The sequence below is a fragment of the Lissotriton vulgaris genome, chromosome 10 (assembly GCF_964263255.1).
Source record: "Lissotriton vulgaris chromosome 10, aLisVul1.2, whole genome shotgun sequence".
NCBI classification, from domain to species: Eukaryota; Metazoa; Chordata; class Amphibia; order Caudata; family Salamandridae; genus Lissotriton; species Lissotriton vulgaris.
The window spans coordinates 1,042,170,485-1,042,185,396 of record NC_141698.1 but is presented as its reverse complement, the minus strand read 5'-3'; the positions used below and the strand labels follow the sequence as shown (position 1 = coordinate 1,042,185,396).

The 14,912-nt window shown below is 40.6% G+C and overlaps 1 long non-coding RNA gene across 1 annotated transcript in view; it reads right to left on the bottom strand.

Moving 5' to 3' along the window:
* Positions 1 to 637: 637 nt before the first annotated feature.
* The window catches only part of LOC147689286 (uncharacterized), a 196,399-nt gene continuing 182,124 nt past the window's right edge, over positions 638 to 14,912 (bottom strand). Inside the window, exon 4 of the long non-coding RNA XR_015300605.1 lies at positions 638 to 2,637. This is a non-coding gene — a long non-coding RNA (uncharacterized LOC147689286). The remainder of the gene's footprint in view (positions 2,638 to 14,912) is intronic.

The window sequence follows — 14,912 nt, the reverse complement described above, 5'->3', positions numbered from 1 at the left end:
AACGGGTGCTCTTCTACGGAGGTTCTGGCAGACTTGCTTTGCCTGCTTGGTGAAATCAGTTCTTTGATTCAAAGTGGGGGGTATTTTAATTTTCTGGCGACTCCCTTGTCCTGCAACATTGCCTAATGTTTGCTTGTAGTCGCTGGTGGTGAGCACAGGTGGCCGTTTTTGGGGACCAGGGTTTATTTTTCAGCACCACTCTTTGCCACAGGGCAGGAGGCAGAAAAAGGAGTAAGAGACGCAGAAAAAGGAGTAAGAGACACATAAAAAAGCAGTGACAAAGGAATAGAGATCAAATAACCTTAAAGAGGGAGGTAAAAATACAGGACGTGTAGGGTCTTGGGGGGGAAAAGAGGCATTTGTTTTATTTTACAGAAGCAGTGGAATCAAGGTCAGGCAATCTTGGTAATCTGCCACCCTGGAATCCAGCAGCGCTGTTGACTGGCTCCTAGAAAAAAAGTTAAGGTCTCTATGTATTAATTTCTTTTTAGAAATTAGGCACTCCCACACACATTTCTGTGCTTACCAGTGATACTTCTTTACCTCTGTACAGCTTTCACATCACCGCCGCTCTCCAACTGATCCATTAAGGATGCAAAACATTTCAGAATATTCTTTTATTATTTACGCCTTTTAAAATGTCAGACTGTTTACAATGTATATCTTACTGGAATTAAAATGATCTCCACAAAAGAAAGAACAAATATATAATTTGTGTACCTTTTAGAATAAACTATCCAATTGAAAATTAGCCTCATCCAGCAGCAACTGATACTTTCCTTTGAACCCTAACTACTTTAATTGTGACCCATTCGCCTACAAAAGACGTGCATCATCATAGGCTGCAGGCTAGGGGACTGTTTTCAGAGAAGGATGGGCTGTCATCACCCTGCCATCCCATGACTGCCCCATTCTATTTGTGTCCTCCTGCAATTTAGGTATTTTGCACATGTTAATTCAGAAACGCCCCTAAAACTTATCATGCCATTCAAAACGGTGCTGTAAATTCCACAATGTGGCACCATCATTTCTAAATACTCTCCGTTCGATGATATCCTTGAGCACCATTAATGACAGGGAGGTTGGTTCCTCGCTTGCTCACTCAGTGCAATCTGGGGGCAGCCATTCATTCATTTAATCACTGCAAAGAAACTGGAGAGAATGCATAGAAGGGTTATCATATAAAAACACAAAACTAATCTCTGTAGCCAACAATAACCAATAATATTGGACTAACTACTACCCTTGGATACCGGAACTGAGTGCTCCCTGGCGTAAAACCACTTTAACGCCTCATCAGGGGACGAAAGCACGATATAAATGCATTTACAGGGATTGGACCTACCATCAGGGTTGCTTTTAGCAGGCAGGGGTGGATTCACCATGGTACAGTCAAAGCACAAATCACTTTATATATAATCATATGACTATCCGAACGTACAAAGAAGTTTTATAAACTACATTTATTTTTTACTCTTTGGTGGCAGTTGCAAGATAGATAGGAAACATCGAAACAATGGCGGTCCTCATTACTTTATTTAACTTATTACGCAATCATTGATGCATGTGTTCTTAATATCACCTGTTTTTAACTTGTCTGTATAAATATGTAATTGCAATGATTTTAGGTAATTATGCAATAAAAGTGTTCATTCATATAAATGCAATTACGATTACAATTTATGTAGCATCACAGTACAGGTTCACCAGGTGCCAGCGTCAATTCACTTTACATATACTCTACATTTTGAAAAACAGAAAAGCAATAAATGTGATCGGCATACACAAGTATCTTAATCAAGAAGCATCTATATTCAGTTTACAATGTATCAAGCTCTAAAAGAGAGACAAGATTAAACGTTTTGCAGGAAAAGACAGAATTAGGAGGCCAGCCCCCAATAAAGATATATTATTGGGTCTGGTGGGATGCTGTGTGTTGAGTAAAACCATTAACACAAACTACAACTTTGAACTTTTGAACTCTAACAAATATACACATTTGTTCACCTATCTACAAAGTCATGACTGCGCTCTTGCAAAGACATCAAGCAATATTGACTAGTAGTAGTTTTTGGTCGTGCTCCATGTTGTACACATACATTTTTTCACATACAATTAACCCATAAAATACATTGATCAGTATCACATCACTTAGGGAGCCATGGCTTTCCCATTTTTATTTGACATTTAGACAAGGATACCAAAGCAAGGTTCTGGTTTGTAGAAACCCATGAAAAACATACTTCATGAACATCAATGGTTGTCCTAAAGGTAGCTTCCAAGTTTTACAAACAAGATTACCCAGAGCAAAGTTTCTGTTCTTCACACAATCTTCTGGAGGGAGTTTATGAAAATGCAGCATGGCTAGTAATATCATGTTGCGTGTACTTGTGCAAAGCAAACAGCTGGACCTTTAACTTGTGTGATCGTGATGCTATGAAGAAAGCAGTGGGGTGTGACCCTGGTGTTGTGAAGTAGCCGGTCTGTGACTGGTGGCGGCCTGATTCACAACACCAGCTGCCACGCCCCACCAGAGTTTAGTGGATGCGCAGCATGGTGGTTCCATGGTTCATTGTTGATCGTCTTTTTCTCTCTGGAGTTAGGAACGAATGTCTCAATAGTCCTTATTGACAGAATCTGTAGAAGAAAAGAGAATTGTTAGAGAAGAGTAGGATTTAAAATATCTTACATTGTAGAAAATACACATTTATTTATTCAATTACAGTTTTTGTTAAGCACCAATGAGGCCAGATCAGCTCCTGCACATGCACAATATCTGGGGCCTTACTCTAAGCCTTACATAGGTAAACTTACCAAGTTTTGATAAGACTGCAGGGCTTGGACATGGAAATGATACATTAAATTAGGTTATATAAATATATATATATAGACATATATATATATATATACACACATATATATATATATATATATATATATATATATATATATATATATGTGTGTGTGTGTGTGTGTGTGTGTGTGTGTGTGTGTGTGTGTGTGTGTGTGTGTGTGTGTGTGTGTATATATTCACTGGAAAAGCCATAGGTTTCAGGCCTTATATAGTTAGGAATTATCATTTAAAAAACCATGGAAATTGTTCCCATATAGTTAGTTGTACTAACTATATTCCGCGCACCCGCAATCCACTGCTGATGATGTCACATATTACATCATTCATGACATGGTCAGTGACATCACTGATGACATCTCAAATAACATCACTGATGACATCTCAAATGACATCAATGATGACATCACTGATGACATCATCCAGTGAATGTGGTTTGCTTCATTATTTAAATATGCATTATATATATAGCAATTTGCATTAAAGTATGAGTGGATATATAAAAATAAATATTTGAATGGAGGACTTTAACAATTTATAGTGTCTCACTAAATATAGTGGATAGTGACTAAACTGTGTGAATATCTGTATCACTTTGTCAGTTGTTGTGTAAACTGGTTCTCCAGTTGGTTACTAGCTATGTGAAAGTCTATATTAGTTATTGATTAGTTAACTGAGTATTTGTATGGGAGAGTGAATGTGTGTGTGGTTCGGTGGAGGGTGTGTGACTGCCCAAAGATGTGTGAATAGTTGATTCAGTAGATAAACTAGAAAACTAAAAGGCAGTGTATGTGTCAATTGTTGTATATAAATAAGTATACATAAGACTCAATGATTGTGTGTGTGACTGTATGGATAACTGTATACTTGTAATAATGATTTTATTCTACACTAAATTTGACTTACTATCTAAATAAGTAGATGAAGTGGTGTTTGTGTAAGTGTGTAGCTAAGTAAGTATGTAAGTATGATCCATTGTTTGCATAAGTGTGTAGGATAACTTCATATGTGAATAGGTTGTGTTTTGGTGTCTAATGTCGATATAGGTGTATAAGTATTTTTGATAGTGTTCTATTGATCATTGACAGCATGTATGAGTGAATCTACAGGTAAGTGATTAGATGTGTGTATACATCTAGGAATCAATGAGTGGGTGTTTAGATACTTGTATTGCTGTGTCAATGGATTCAAATATGATACTCTGTATTTTACACAGAGTGATGAAAGATTTTACTAGTGTATGAAAAGGTGTATGTGATTGTCACGTGGATGATGTCATCAGTGATGTCATCATTGATGTCATTTGAGATTATCAGTGATGTCACTGACCAGGTCATGAATGATGTAATATATGACATCATCAGCAGTGGATTGCGGGTGCGCGAAATATAGTTAGTACAACTAACTATATAGGAGCAATTTCAATGGTTTTTTAAATGCTAATTCCTAACTATATAAGGCCTGAAACCTATGGTTTTTTCAGTGAATTTGCAAGGTTTTTTAAATGCTAACTCCTAATTATATATGACCTGAAACCTATGTTTTTTCAAGTGAATTTGCAAGTTTTTTTAAATGCTAATTCTATTAGCGGATAACGTTTAAATATGTTAATATCCTTTTGGGACCACTTTTTAAATGCTAATTCCCAACTATGTCAGGCGTGAAACCTATCGGTTTTTTTCAATAAATTTCAAAGGTTTTCTAAATGCTAATTCTATTAGCGGATAACGTTTAAATATGTAAATATCCTTCTGGGACCACCTGAGCAGCCCTAGGGGGTCAGGGTGTTTCTACCCTGCCCCCTTTTTGCGTTCTACACATTTGTTTTTCTGCTTCTTTTGTGCCTCGGTCTACCTAGCACAAGATGAATGCCAACACTTCCTTGTTAGAAGTGTTGACAGCCAATGAGCATGCTGCTTTCCTGTGAAAGGCATGCTGATTGGCTGCCACTGTCTGTCAACACTCCAACCAGGAAGTGTTGGCAGCCATCTTGTGACTCGGTAGAACCAAGGCACAAGAAAGCAGTGAAACAAAGGTGCAAAACACGCAAAGGGGGCAGGGTAGAAGCACCCTGACCCCCTAGGCCTGCTCAGGAGGTCCCACAAGGACCCCCCAGGCCCCACCCCCCAATTTTTTTTTTAAATCGCGGGGTGCAAGCAACGTGCGCGGACCCCGCAATAAAAAAAAAAAATGTTTTTGGGCCGGGGGGGGGGGGGGTCCTTGTGGGACCCCCAGAGCAGGCCTAGGGGGTCAGGTACTTCTACCCTGCCCCCTTTTTGAGTTCTACACGTTTGTTTTTCTGCTTTCCTGAGTCTCAGTCTACCGAGGCACAAGATAGCTGCCAACAATTTCTGTTTTGGAGTGTTGAGAGACATTGGCAGCCAATCAGCATGCAGCTCGTGCACGCTAAGGTCTGCGCACGTGCAAGGACAGTGCAGGGACGGTGTGCGCACGGGCACGCACCGTGTCCCGCCTATAGATATATAATTTGAAGAAAGTCGATTTTCTCAACAATTACTGAAGGGATTTTCACCAAATATACAAAAGGCACTTCTGCATACCAGGCTCTACCATTTTGCCAAGTTTGCGGTAATTCCATTCAGCTGTTCGGGCTGTAGCTGTGTCTAAAGGTCCTATTGAAAATTGCATTGGACTCAATTTTACATTCAATTTTCTCATGAACTACTGGAGGGATTTACACCAAACATACAAAAGGCACTGCTCCATACCAGTCCCTACCATTTTGCCAAATCTGGTGTAATTCCGTTCAGCCGTTCGAGCTGTAGCCTTGTCAGAATGTCCCTATAGAAATGAACATGGGGAAAACACGTTTTGGGACCCCCCTTTTTTCTCGGCCCCCGCTTGACGAATCCCCCCCAAAACTTTCAAGGAAGGAGCGGAGCGCAGTGAGGCAAATTTAAGGAAAATTACAGGCAGATCCCTCAATCGGCGCCAAAGTTATTCCCAATAGAATGTTCGGCATTTCCTATGGTAACTAGGTCCTAACTATATATACCTACTGGCTATCGCCAGTTGGTTATATATATATATATACATATATATATTTCGCTCGACTCTCCTCAAAATCCACAAGAAACATATATATATATATACATATATATATATATATATATACATATATATATATATATACATATATATACATACATATATATACATATATATATATATATATACACACACACATACATACATATACATGAATCACATGTTTAAGCTTTTTCAAAGCTCGTATTTTACAGAAAAGAAGTCTTCACTTTGAGTTATTTCAGAAATTCACAGGGCTGACTTCATTTGCAAGAAATGTAGCTTCCCTAAACAAATGAAAGAGTTAAACAGATTGTTTCTTCTTTCTTTCAGTGCTGGTAAAAACGATTTTATGTCAGTGATAGTGCTGCTCTCAAGGCATTAATCAGCACACCTGACACGCTTATACTTGCAGACTGATCACTGATTCAAGCATCAACCAATGCATCGTCCCTAGTGTGTGTGAACATACTTATTGTCGATGCAGAACCCGTCAGCAAAATGTTGAATTGACTGTCTCACACTGCATTTTATTTTCCCATTGTCAGTCTTGTTAAAACGTCCTCGATAGTGTCAATGTACTACTAAAGATAAGCACATTTTGGGAAACATGTTTCACTTCCTTACAATGCTACTTTACATTTACAGTTTGACTTATATTAGTTCATATTGTTGCATGGAAACACATTTTAAATATTAGCACATGATCTATTTATCCCACACTAAAAGACACACATTTCTCAAAACATAGATAAATGTGTAGTGTTTGAGAAATAATGTATACTAAAAATGAAATTAAGGATGAAGCTCAAATGCTCCAAATATATCAGGAGTACTAAAATCAATGCATAAATCACGCGATATAAAAAATAAATGAAAACTAACATGTGTAACATGATCCCATATTGCCATCTCAGGGTCCAAGTGGCATTTATAAGCCCTTTATTACACAGTTACTCTTCATGTATTCTCTATATATGTGTTGACACACCTATAGGGTGAAGGCCGCCATCATGACTCTTCTATTTTCAGAGCAGACCACCATCATGAGAGACTTATCAAATGGAGACTACCATCATGGCTTTGCTATATTATCTAGACAGCCATGAAGATTCAGATCCATCAAATGCACACTACTGTTGTGACTGTTATCCAGTGCAGGCCACTATGACACAGCAATCCAATGCAGTCTACCATCATAACTCATCTATCGAGTGAAGACCACCATCGTGCCACACCTCTGTCCAATACAGACCACCGACATGGCAAAGCGATTCAATGCAGACCACTGTCATGACACAGTTGTATTCAATGCAGGTCACTATCGCGATAGAGCTATCCAATGCATGCAGTTATCATTATTCAGAAATTCAATGCAGGCTGCTTATATGACAGAGCTAGATAATGCAGAGCACCATCATGACGCAGCTACATTCAATGCAGACCTCATCATGAGACAGCTATCCAATGCAGGTCATCACCATGGCCCAGATCCATTAAATGCACACTATCCTCATAAATAACTTATTCAGTGCTTACCAGTGTCATGACTCCGCTCTCCACTACAGATTGTCGTCATGACGCAGCTGTTCAATGCAGACCAGTCATGACGCAATTACGGAGTTCAGACCAGTGATTACACAGTTCTCCAAAGCAGAACACCGTCATGACAGTGCTATTCAATTCAGGTCATCTTGTCATAACACAGCATCCAATGAAAACCAAGCACACGTGTCGTCATCATATTGTATGTAACAATAGATAAAACCTCCTGCGAGCTCTCTGAAACCAATAAGTGGGCAGCAAGTAAAAACAAAATTAGTCAATCTCATTCTTGCTGGTCGCGCTCCAATTTAAAAAATAAAATAAAATATATATCTATGCACTGTAGACATCTTGGGCCTTTGGCTGACAGACACATTTGAAGTCCCTGTGTATACAGTGTTAGTCAAGACTCAAAATGCAAGCTAGACCTATTGTCTTTGCCATTCTTTATTAAAAATGTTCTACTTTTAGATTCATTTTGGTGGTGAAAATCACAAAAAGAGCAGAGGCAAAGTTTTGCTTTACAAATGCCAAAGGAAATGTGCCTGCGGGCCAAAGGCACAAGAATATTAAAGAATTAATAATCACAGACATGTTTTGCCCTTTGTGTGGCTCAGCAGTGTGATGTAGCTGCCTTGCTTTATGACAAGGGTGTAAAGTGTGGGTACAGAAGAGCCATAACCAAGAGATGTTTACTTGCTATTCATATCACATACATTAACACACAATCTAAATGTGACTTATTTGCATAGTCTTAGGTTGTCTTGAAGAAGAGGCTTGGATCAGTCCCCACTGGACCGATATTGAACCCCCTTTCATATAAGTAATGAAACTCGAACAGAGCAGAATACCAAATAACAGGACGTTATGTACTCCATTTTTTTTGCTGGTAGTAAGAGCTAGATTGTTTAGTAACAGAGAGATAAAAATGGCGTGATATGATTTACTACGGCGGTGCTTGATTTCCAGACCCTAATCAGACACAGCCTTTCACTCCTTCAGTTCAGAAAGTAACTTAAAACTCATCTCTTCAAGAAACCCCTGTCAGCAACCAATATGAATCTTCCCACACCTCTTGCCTCTGAGGCAACATCTGACCATAAGTCATCATACGAACACATACACACAAAGACTTCAGAGAGGCTTCTGTACACCGAGCGGTAATTGTCTGCTCCATATTATACACGAGACTCCATCTTTCCCTGCTCCACTACTATTGACCATGTCTGAACTGGGGTGGCGGAGTGAGCTAAAGAATGATGATGGATTAGTCCCAGATAATTTGACTGGGGGTGAGTGCTTGCAATGTTCAACACTCTGTCCATCATCCCGTTTGGTTTTGCTCTGTTTGCCCTAAATTGGCAGGATATGCCCAGAGGTGGGTCCCTTGCTCACTTTTCAATGGATTCAAGCTAGCCTGGCTGATGACGGCTGATTAGCCAGAAACCGGTCCCAGGATGTTTGTTTCCGGTCCAGGGAAAACATGGCTTGGCAGTTCGGGCTGGACTTTTCCCATGAGGCACAGAGTCAGACTTATTTGCATATCGCCCTGTCTGAACTGGGGTGGGGGAGTGAGCTAAAGAATGATGATAGATTAAAACCAGATCAGTTGACTGGGGGTGAGTGCTTGCAAGTTTAACACTCCGTCCATCATCCCCTTTGGTTTTGCTCCACTACTATTGACAGTCCTTGGTGGCGTCCTATGTAGAGTTGTGGTTCCTACCTTCATCCATACATTTCAGGGGGGGGTGTGGTGAATGGCTTAACACGTCAGTATAAGAGACAGCTCAGTGAACTTGGAATAATCTTTTATGAGAGGCAGAATGTAATAAATCGAAATTCAACCCTATGCTTCTCATCCCTATTTAATCACTTCTGGGGTACCTCGAGCCTCTCCCCTGAAACCTTTGCTTTTCTACCTCTCGGTTGGACCTTCAGGGGATCTCAGAAATAGGGGGAAGGGCAACGGGGTGTCTTGTTGCTTAACATACTGAAATTACGTTTCAGCTCGACAGTGTAGTAAATGTTGCCCAAGTTGTCTTTTGAAAGTAATTCACTGGATGGAAGCATTTCTTGGAATTCGTATTGGGATAAGACTAAATTATTTTTTATTGCAAATGGTAAAGCTTGAAAGGAGGGCATCTGGCTGGAGTGTTTGATGCAATTAACTAACCCTTCTTCCTGAACTAAAAGACAACTGTCAGTACTAACTGAAAACAGACTTATTTCGTCAGATGTATGCAGAAGTCAAATTCTGTACATTTCTATTTATGATTTTAAGGGTAAGTTTTACCCATTACTATGGGAGCGTCACAGATTGAAAACAGCTTCTTTGACAGCATTCTGTCTGGCTTACTGTAAAAGACTTTATTTTGATTGTATGCTCATACTGAAGAGAATAAAAAACGCAGAAATGTGTTTAACAAGAGGTTAGTACATATTTTTACTGTAAATAGCTGATTCGTCTAATGTCGCCATGCACTTTATACTCTTTTTATCATTCAGATTGACTTGATCTCATGAAAATCCAAGGATTTTAATTGATTTTATAATAATTATTGTATTTATTCATTGGTACTTTAGCGCCAAAAAGACATATGTGGTGAACAACAGCTTTATAAATACTTTGACATGATACAGTTGCTCCTGCACACGCCACACAAACTGCAAGTAAGTACATTTTTGACCAGTCATCATACACTGATCACTCAAAAGGTGATTAGACTACTGGATTTTTCAAGAAAGACTAATTCCCAGAAATCTTCTGAGCCTCAATTGAGCAGGATCAAACCAGGAGGGGTTATGTGGCACTTGGAAGTAAATATAATAGACAACAGTAACATGCTGGTAGATGGGGAGATAGTTTTATGGGTTGATCTAATTGTTGCAGAAACCTATGTTGTCCTACACGTCACTAGTTTCAATTCCGGCAAGACAGGGGTCATGGTCAATGGCGCCCAGGATTGACCATGCTCTTGCGAGCCCAGGCCTAATTCAAATGTCAGGTAGACAGCCCCCCCCCCCCCCCCCCCCCCAAAAAAAAGGATGCCGGGAGGTGTAGCTGCATTTCCATAGGAGGACAGGATCTTCTGGCTAAGCCCAGCCACAGACCAAAGGCAGATTTCATCTTCAGTTCTACTTTCCGAGGACAAGAGAAAAAGAAAGTAATTGTTCCGGGGACATGGAAGTGGGCAAAGGAGCGCTGATAAGTGTTTTAACATATTATGAGACCTCTTCTTTAACTAAATCGATGTGCTCATGACAGCAAGGTGGGTGTACTTGTGATGCCATGTGGAGGTAGTATAGGATATTTCACTCTTTCCCTTAAGTAATTGAAGGCCCAGCTGCATGAAAGAACCCTCACATTACAATCTCTGGCGGAGTATGTTTTTTCTATGATGCTGTATTGGGCGTGCTTCTGGGTTTGTCGTCACTGCTTATGGTTTACATATTCAGCTGGCTAGCTGTGAATGCAGCATCTGATGACTATTGGAATGCCTAGTTGTCCTGCATGCCTGCCATCATTATACTACAAATTGATGTGCACTGCTTGCAAATCTCCTTTTAAGATTACATATGCTTGGCAAATGTTTGGATTTGCGAAAAACAGTGAAACTGCATCAATGCTAATGAACTGTGTTGTCAGCAGAAACAAATAATTAGAAATCATTATGAATCATTAAACTGCCAAATGAAAATCTGTATTGTCAGATGCTGTTTTAGCTCTTCCTAATCTGCATTTTTCTCCAACATTTTGTCTCTGAGTGAAATCCATCAATACAGGCTTTTTGCACTGAACAACTTCTGCTACCATCGTCATATTCGGTCTTATTAAATCGTATTTTTTTTCGTAACAGTGTTATCACACACCACCTTTTTTATGTATTTACTTAAAATTATGATTGTACATGGTATGGACCTCTCATGTGCATCACTAAGCCTTCTTTCTCGCATATTTCTGAAATTGAGAAAGTCTGTGACTCGAACCTCCCTTTAGTCAACACAACAGATGCAATACTGCTAGAACAATGCGCCACTTCAAGGTTGTAGGAGACCCTAAATTTCTTGAGGGGAGGGGTACAAATAGCCTTGGTATGAGCCGAATCATGGTTCTGGGTTGCCACTATAGCCACAGAATGAGCCAAGCCATTAAAAGAAGTAAAACAGGTAATAACTATCATGAAAAAATAAGAAAGTCTTTAAAATGAAAAAAATATATATTTCTCAACATTTCTCAGAATCTCAATTAGGTACATAAGACTATATCAGTGGATTGAGTGGCATTTATTTAAAGTAATATTTTTTTTTAAAGAAACATTCAACAAAACCCATAATGGCTAGACGAATTTGCAACGTTACCCAAAATATGTCAGTTTGTCATGTTCTCTATTTATTTTGCCTATATTGTCATTAAATGAGACTCAAGATTTTTTTTCATTACCACATGTAAGTGAGGTTTGTGTAGGGGCAGATCATGTACTGAGTTATTTCAATATGTTCTTAAACTGGACAATTATACACAGTGAAGTGAAGTGATGGGCTTTGGATCACACAATCTGAGCAAGTGAAGAAGTAGGATTTGAGCCCAGGATTTCATATTGTGCTGTTCAGACAGTGTAAGATTAAATCCTCTTCCATTTAACACCCAGATTTGTACTTTGTGTTAGTTTATTTATAATAAAGTTTTATATAGCGCAAACTTGATCCCGATTCAATGAGTGTTAGTATATGGACATCTATACATTCACTTTTCAAACCTTAATTCAAATCAACATTATACACACGTGCTTATTTATTAGATTTAAAGGTGTGTGTATTTTGTTTGGAATGTTTTCACAGACACTGAATATCAAACACAGTGACAACACATTCCTGTCTAAAATCAAGTTGCACTTTGTTAGCGTCTCCTTGAAGAACAGCACTGTAGGAGCAAACTCAGAATGGGGATGGATGAGGTACCTCTTTATTTTTGCTAATTATTTATTTGTGTTCATTGGGGTGTTGAACCTCTCCTAAAAATGTTATTTTTCTCATGTGAGCCCAGCCAGCAGTATCATTATCCAGTAGTGGCTGCTACTGGCTGTGGGTGGTAGGGTGGCAGGGGAGTGAGGGAATTGAGGGAATGAAAGAAAAAAAACTACCTGGAAAGGCTGGCAGCTGGCTTCATCATGTCTCCAGCCCAGGAAGCACACGGGCTCACAGGCTCCCCTGAGCCAATCACAAAGCAGAGTTGTGATTGGTCTGAGCACCGTGGTTTGGTGATCAGACGACGACAGGGAACCTGTGCATGCTCCTCACCAGGCTGTGTAATGCAGCCTGATGGGGAACATACAAAGTGTGCATTACTGCAAACCACTCCTTCCTCTGCTCTGGCCAGCCCCGCCCGCCACTGACTACAATAGGAAAAATACATTTATAATAACGTTGCATTATTATCATTTTCCTTTTCCTTTTGAGCAGGAGGAGTAGCCACTGTCCTGAACATAAAAAGGCATCTTCTGCCTTTCTTGCACTGACAAACACAACGATTTAAGGAGCTGCACAACATGTCAATGATGGCAATTAAATAACAAAGCAAGCGGTTGTAGGGGTCCCACAGTTTGCTCAAGTTACAGTGCTTCAAGGAAACGTAGGCCTTGTGCAGCAGGCTTTGAGACATGTTGTGTTGTCCCTGTTTAATCAACAGTTTCCATTTCAAAATCTGGTGAGGCAGAGTATCGTTCTCTGCACCTCCCCTGCTTCACAATCTTAGTAGGATAAATCCACTATGTCCCCCACACCCATGTTCTGCTTTTTGGCACCTTAAAATCTTGTTAACAATCTGAACAGGCTGAGATGGATTTCAGAAAGTTATTGGTACAATCAAAAAATACAAAAGACAGGAAGGCAAAACAATTGTAAGCTACATGCTATCCCAGGTAAAAGCCAGATGACGCCTGCCAAATGGAAGCATGTCTAAGCACCACTCGAGCTCTTGTATTAGTGCCACGACTGCTCCATTGCACGCGCTACTCTATCAGTCAGAACAGTCTATTAATCCAGCCCTTGTCGGTTACATCTTTATCCTCGGCAGGTTAAGCCGCCGGATTCCTTTGCTGTAGGACACGCTCTGTAACGCCCGACAATACCATTTCGCTAATCCCGTTTCATCAGCTTTGAGTGCCCCGTCTGGTCATTCCAATCGTGAAGAGGAAATTTAGCGGGGGAAAAACACACAGAAGAAAGAAAGAAAGGAAGGCCTCAGCATGAAGACTTTGCCAAGACTCCCCTTTTCTTTGGAGCCCATTTAAGAGCCTGGCGCGTGCCGCGTGCCGCGCCTGGACGCCCGCCAGCGTCCTTCCGTCACGGGGTGTCAGAGACGTCTGTTTCGAGCGGCGGGTTGGGGGCAGTGGCAGCTGCTTTTCGCGCCAACGTTCGGCAGCGCGCGCTAAATGTAAGTGCAGCACGTAGAGTGGAAAGGGGGGATGCAAGGGAGCGCGCGTCATGGCAGCGGCGCACGCGGGCGAGCTCTTTCTTGTGCAGGCGCCAGAGGCAGGCTCCACAAGTGAGCAGCGAGGGCTCGTTAGCCGCTCTTTGTTGTGCTGTTTACTGGAGCCATGAGACGAGACGCATCCGTTCTGGCAGCCGGCTTCGCTGCCCTAGGGGGGTGGGAGTGCAGGGGGGCAGCTGACTATGCCAGGGGATGGCTCGCTACTTCTGCTTAAGCCCCATCAGAAGTACCACTCGGTATCAAAGACGCTGTAAACCAGCTGAGACGCGGGTTGCCACCTGCCCGGGTTTCTACTGGCATGACCAGTACTTTAATGTTCCGCCTGGTACCAAAATTAGCAAAGTCTCCTAAAGCTAGTATTTTTTCCCTTATCGGTAAATACCATAAACTCCAAACATATGAAGAAAGCAAAGAGAAAAAAGTAATGTTACAAATGAATACAGAAGATTTCATATAAAGTCTTATTTAAGTATTACGTCCTCTCCATTGCAGACTCGCCAATCATGAACAAAGTGCTGAGAGTGTTTTGCCAGGTGCATTCTGATCTTCAATGACAATTGTTGGAGTGTATGGGGAAGATGGATCTCTCTATGGTTTTCCAGGGGGCGGTACTTCAAGGCACAGGAGAAAATAAGGCCCCCTTTTGTATCCTCCATCAGGCCGGATATCTCCTGCCACCTCAGGCCGTTCCAACACCTTCGAGGACTTGCAAAATTTCAAACGCTTCATGGGTAGGGGGAAATAACTACTGCTGGAAGAAACAGAGGGAAGCCATTGCACACCTTAGGGAAGCCACTGTCCAATGCGTGCTGTTAGTGCTCAACTATGCTAGCAATTCAATATATTTAATAAAGATTTGGAACTCCTAGGAGGTCCACATAAAATGCATTCATAGAATTACAAATAAAACAAACACATAACAAGCATAATCACAAACCATCATAAAATTATCAAGAGCCTGCCTTCGATTAACTAAAT